Source organism: Callorhinus ursinus, unplaced genomic scaffold (genome assembly GCF_003265705.2).
Source record: "Callorhinus ursinus isolate GAN/ISIS: 27379988/994484 unplaced genomic scaffold, GSC_fseal_2.0 scaffold3, whole genome shotgun sequence".
NCBI lineage: Eukaryota > Metazoa > Chordata > Mammalia > Carnivora > Otariidae > Callorhinus > Callorhinus ursinus.
The window spans coordinates 37,548,226-37,554,225 of NW_027397065.1; positions in this window are offsets into that span (position 1 = coordinate 37,548,226).

Consider the following 6,000-nt stretch of genomic DNA (forward strand, 5'->3'; position numbering starts at 1 on the left):
AAATTGAACCAAAAGAAAGATAAGGACAAGGGGAACTGTTGTGTTTACTGATGTAAGCAATAATAATCTGTTTTGATACAGAAGTCTTATGTTTAGTTTCAGGAGAATATGAATATATGAATGTGAATTCATATATATGTGAATATATTTACCTATACACATACACAAATACATACATAGAAACCTCAGAGTCTAAATCACCAATTATAAGCAAACATATGAAATTTTCACATTGTATCACAAAGCAAAACCCAGCTCTATACTGTGTATAATAGACGTACTTAAACCAAGTTCTTCCGGGAGTTTGAAAATGGATGGATGTGCAAAATTATATCAGGAAAGAAAATATGAAAGCATGGATCATGGTCTTGATGTCAGCACAATGTATAAAAATAAATTAAATATTACTATGTAAAACAAGACTGCTTTATAATGATAAAGCATGTGAGTTATACTGACCCTAAAAACACAAATTATAAATATAGAAAATATAAGGAAAAGTGGAAATATACTAATTGTAGGAAAAAATAATAATAATACAGAGTCTACTAATGAATTCCTACAATAGTGCTCATAGAATATGCAATAAAAAATGACTGCATATTATACAAGAAAGCTTCAATCAGCACTGAAACATAGACAAAGTATAGAAAAATTTGTCATATTTCAATTTAATAAACTAGAATTTAAAAACCAAAATAGAAACAAAAATAGGTAAGATCACGCTCCTTGTAAAAACTAAATAAAACAGGGGTGCCTGGGTGGCTCAGTCGTTAAGCCTTCAGCTCAGGTCATGATCCCAAGGTCCTGGGATCGAGCCCCACATCGGGCTCCCTACTCCGCGGGAAGCCTGCCTCTCCCTCTCCCACTCCCCCTGCTTGTGTTCCCTCTCTCGCTGTGTCTCTCTCTGTCAAATAAATAAATAAAATCTTAAAAAAAAATGAAAGAGGAAAAAATAAATTTAAAAGCTTTCTCAATAGTGGAAAATAGAAAATAACTAAGCTTATAAAGAATAATATGATGTTATTAATAAAAATATATCTTAAAGAATAACAGAATATCATAAAAAAGTAGAAAAGGATAAAATTTAAAAGGAGAAACAACAAATACATTTATAGATGATGAGGGAGAAGTAGCCATATAAAGAGCACATTAAAAGAATCTTAAGAAACTACTCTGCACAACTTTCAGGAAAAAAGTATGTCATTTTCTATGAAATATAAGTTACCAGAATAGATCTTAGAGAGGAAAGAAAAAAATGTAAACAGAATTATTTCTATTAATGAAAAGAGATAATTTTTCAAAGAACTAGCTCCCTAAGAAAGCGCCAGTCCCACCAGTTTCCTAAGGAAATTCTACGCAATGGTTAAACAACAGGTAATTTCAAAATTTAAAACATCTTTTAGAGAATTAAGAAAAGGGCAACTTTCATACTCATTCTGCTAAGTGAGTATAATGCTACAAAGGATTAAATATATTAATATAAGCATTCATATTAATACATCTAATTAAAAATGGATTATGTCTATATATACTGAAAAGCCTTTGATAATATTCAAAAATACTTCTTTAAAAGTATTCAGTAAAATAAGATTGATCTATACTTTCACAACATGAAAAAGTCATCTAATTCAGACCAAAGACAGGCTATATTTAGTGAGGAACTCAAAGCAATTAAGAAAGACTTCAGGGGAGGCTGAGGGGCTCAGTCCTTAAGCGTCTGCCTTTGGCTCAGGCCATGATCCCTCATGATCCCAGGGTCCTGGGATTGAGCCCTACATCAGCCTCCCTGCTCAGCAGGAGGCCTGCTTCTCCCTCTCCCACTCTCCCTGCTTGTGTCCCCTTTCTCGCTGTCTCTCTCTGTCAAATAAATAAATAAAATATTTAAAAAAGAAAGATTTCAAAACACACTATCACCATTACTTTATAATATTTTCCTAGAGATGCTAAATAAGATAATTATACATTTAAAAAAAAGAGAAAGAATGGAGGTAAAACTCAATATTTAAAGATAACTGTATCTAAAAATTCTCAAAAGCAACTGCAAAACTGCTATAAACAAAGGAATGTCATATCCATTGTTAAAAAAACACATATTTTAAAAAATAAATGAGAAGATAGGAAATAAAATAATACAAACCACAAGATAAAATATACAAATGAACAAAAATCATTTACAATAATAACCAAAGATAAGTGCAGAGGAATAAATGGAAAGAAATATTCAAGGCCTATTTGAAGTCAGTTATAAACCCTACTGAAGGTGACAGAGAAGACTTGAACAAAGAAAAGGTCACACTGAGTTACACAGCAGAACACATAAACTTGCTAATTCTCCACATTTCTTTTATTAATTTAACTTGATCTCAATGAAATATTAAAAATATTTTTTAAACTAAAGATGATTTTAAGTAGGTATGGACAAATTGATTAATAATTATAGCCAGAAAAATTTAAAAATTGTAAAGTTAAAAAAAGAAGCAATGACTGAAAACATACTATATTATAAATCATCAACACTTAAAGTAGTATATTACTGATTCATTAAGGGATAAATTAAGGATAAGAGAAAATCCAAAAGTAAGGAAAAAATGTATGTTCTAGAAATTAGTGCAAGAAAAAGGAATAACTCAATCAGTGAATAAATATATATTATCAGTTAATTATGTTGGTACAATAATGTAAAAAATATATATCAAAGGCTAATTTTAAGACAAATGACAAACTGAGGAAAATATTTTGTAACCCATAGCACAAAGTGATCATACCCCTCAGTATATAAGTAATATCTAGAAAATTGGTGAGTTAAAGCATTAAAAACTTAATACAAAAAATCAGGAAGAAATGTGATCACTCACAAGAGATTGTAAATAGTTTTAAACACATGCAAAGATGATAAGTCTTAATAATATTAACAGAGCAAAAGTCGCTACTACACTGAATTATTATTTTTTGCCTATTATATTAGTTAAAGGCATAAATTCAATATAAAATTCTATTGGAAAGGCTATGGGGAAAAAGGTCTTCATACATAGCTGGTAGGAACACAAGTTAATTCAATCTCTGTATAAAAAATTTAGCAATAGTTATCAATATTATAAAGATAGTAACTCTTGGCCTGGCAATTTCACCATTATGAGCATATCTTACAGACCTACTTGTACATGTGTCACATGGCCTGTGTAATAGGTCTTCATTGCAGTAGTGTTTTTCATAGCAAGAGATGAAAAACAAATGTCTATTGATGGAATATTGTTTTAATATTTGCAAATGATATATATGATAAGGGGTTAATATCCAAAATATATAAAGAACTTATACAACTCAATCCCCAGAAAACAATCTAATTTAAAAATGTACAGGGGACCTGGATAGACATTTTCCCAAAGAAGACATACAAATAGTCAACAGTCACATAAAAGATGCTGAACATCACTCATCATCAGGGAAATGCAAATCAAAACCACAATGAGATATCACCTCACACCTGTCAGAAGGGCTAAAATAAAAAATGTAAAAAAACAGCAAATGTTGGTGAGGATGTGGAGAAAAAGGAATCCTTAGGCACTGTTGGTGGGAACGCAAACTGGTGCAACCACCATGGAAAACAGTACAAGAGTCCTCAAAAAATTAAAAATAGAATTACCATATAATCCAGTATTTCAATTACTGGGTATTTACCCAAAGAAAGTGAAAACATTAATTTGGAATTGTGATCCCTCCAGGTTTGCTTTTCTTTTTCAAGATTGCTTTGGCTTATAAAGAAGATGTGAGATATATATATATATATATATCAAATAATATGGACTATCATTCAGCCATCAAAAAAATGAAATCTTGCCATTTGCAACAATGTGGATGGAACTAGAGTGTATTATGCTAAGCAAAACAACTCAGAGAAAGACAAATACCATATGATTTCACTCATATGTGGAATTTAAGAAACAAAATAGATGAACAGAGGGGATGGAAAGAAAAATAAAACAGAGAGGGAAACAAGCCATAAGAGACTTAACTATAGAGAACAAAATGAGGGTTGTTGGAAGGAGGGGGATGGGCTAAGTGGATGATGGGTATTAAGGAGGACAATTGTTTTGTTGAGCAGTGGCTGTTGTAGGTAAGTAATAGATCACTAAATTCTACTCCTGAAACCAAGATTACACTATATGTTAACTAACTATAATGTAAATAAAAAAATTGACATAAGAAATAAATAAAAGGAAAAAGATCCACTAATTTGGAAAGACATATGCACCCCTATGTTTACTGCAGCATTATTTACAATAGCCAAGACATGGAAGCAACCCCACAATCCATGGGTAGGTGAATATGTAAAGAAGATGTGGTATATACATACAATGAAATATTACTCAGCCACAAAAGAGAATGAGATCTTGCCATTTGCAACAACATGGATATACCTAGAAGGTATAATGCTCAGTGAAATAAGTCAGACAGAGAAAGACAAATACCATATGATTTCACTCATATGTTAAATTTAAGAAACAAAACAAATAAACAAACATGGACAAAAAAGATAATAAAAGACTTTTAAGTACAGAGAACAAACTGGTAGTTGACAGAGGGGAGGTGGATCTAGGGATGGCTGAAATAGATTAAGAGTACACTTATCTTGAGCACTGAGAAATATATAGAACTGTTGAATCCTTATACTGCATATCCAAAACTAGCATAACACTGTATGTTAGTTATACTTCAGTAAAAAAAAGAAATATATATATATATCTGTAATATATATCTGTATATATAAAATAAATAAAAAAGATAAGGTAAAGAAAAATGCATATAGTTTCCTACCTTTTGACTAGAAAATAAGGTTAAGTGAAGAATCTATATTCATATTCGTGTGTATGAGCATAAAGGTGCTGTGGAAGGATATAAAATAGATAAGAGACAAGAATGAGAAGGAAACATTTCCATTTTTTCATTATATTCCATTTTATAATTGTTTTGTTATTTTTAATATTATGAATATAATTTTATCCAGGCATTGAATGAAAACAAATGAAATAAGGAAAAACCTCAAATGCTCATTTCCTCCACCACTCATCTGGTACTCAAATTCCCCATAGATCCACTCCTCCTAATCAAAGAATTTGATGATGCTTTTCACACCCTGAAATAAGTGAAGACAATGGGAAACCTAGAGCCAAATACTAATTTAAAGAACTACCAGCCAATTGAGATTTAACTATTTCAGGTGTAGATAAGTCTGAATTAGTAATTTATACAGCATAATGCAATTTAAAGTATTTCATATTTTTTCTTCTTTGGGAGAATTAATGTTTTCACTTTCTTGAGTTCAGGAAGAAAACATCTCTCCCTTGAAAAGACAAACAAATCGAAATCTCAGTCCAAATTTTATTTTGAAGTTATGTTAGTTTGTTCAGCTTGACAATAAGAGAACTTTCTTCTTTGTCATCATCAATCTTGTCTGTGATACATTGTATTTTAAGAACACGAAGGCAAGCTACACAGGAATAGAACTGTAATGTAAGCCAACCTGCCATTCAATGTACTAATCCTCTAAACATCTCAACTGTCAAATGACAGATACCTGGGAGCTCCTGTGCAGCAGATAAAGAAAATCACTGGGCAACAAATGAAAAATGTTCAAAGGAAAACTAGATGCACATGTCTTGATACAGTTTTCCATCTCAAATGTGGAAATGAACGATATAGTTGTATTTTGACCTTACATAGTATGAGTGTATAATACAAATATTATATCCCAGTTACTCTACTAAGTACTTTATTTACATTATTTAAATTTCACAGTAACTATATGGCATGAGTATTATTACCCCCATCTTGAAATTGAGAAAACAAAAGCTCCAGATGGTAAGGAACCTGTCCAAGGTCAAAGGGATCAGAGCTGAGATTCAATATTCTCATTAAATTACCAGCTTATTGAGATCTACAACTCGAATAGCCACATTTGATTTGGCTGGTGACTCTTTAAATCACTATTTGGTTCTC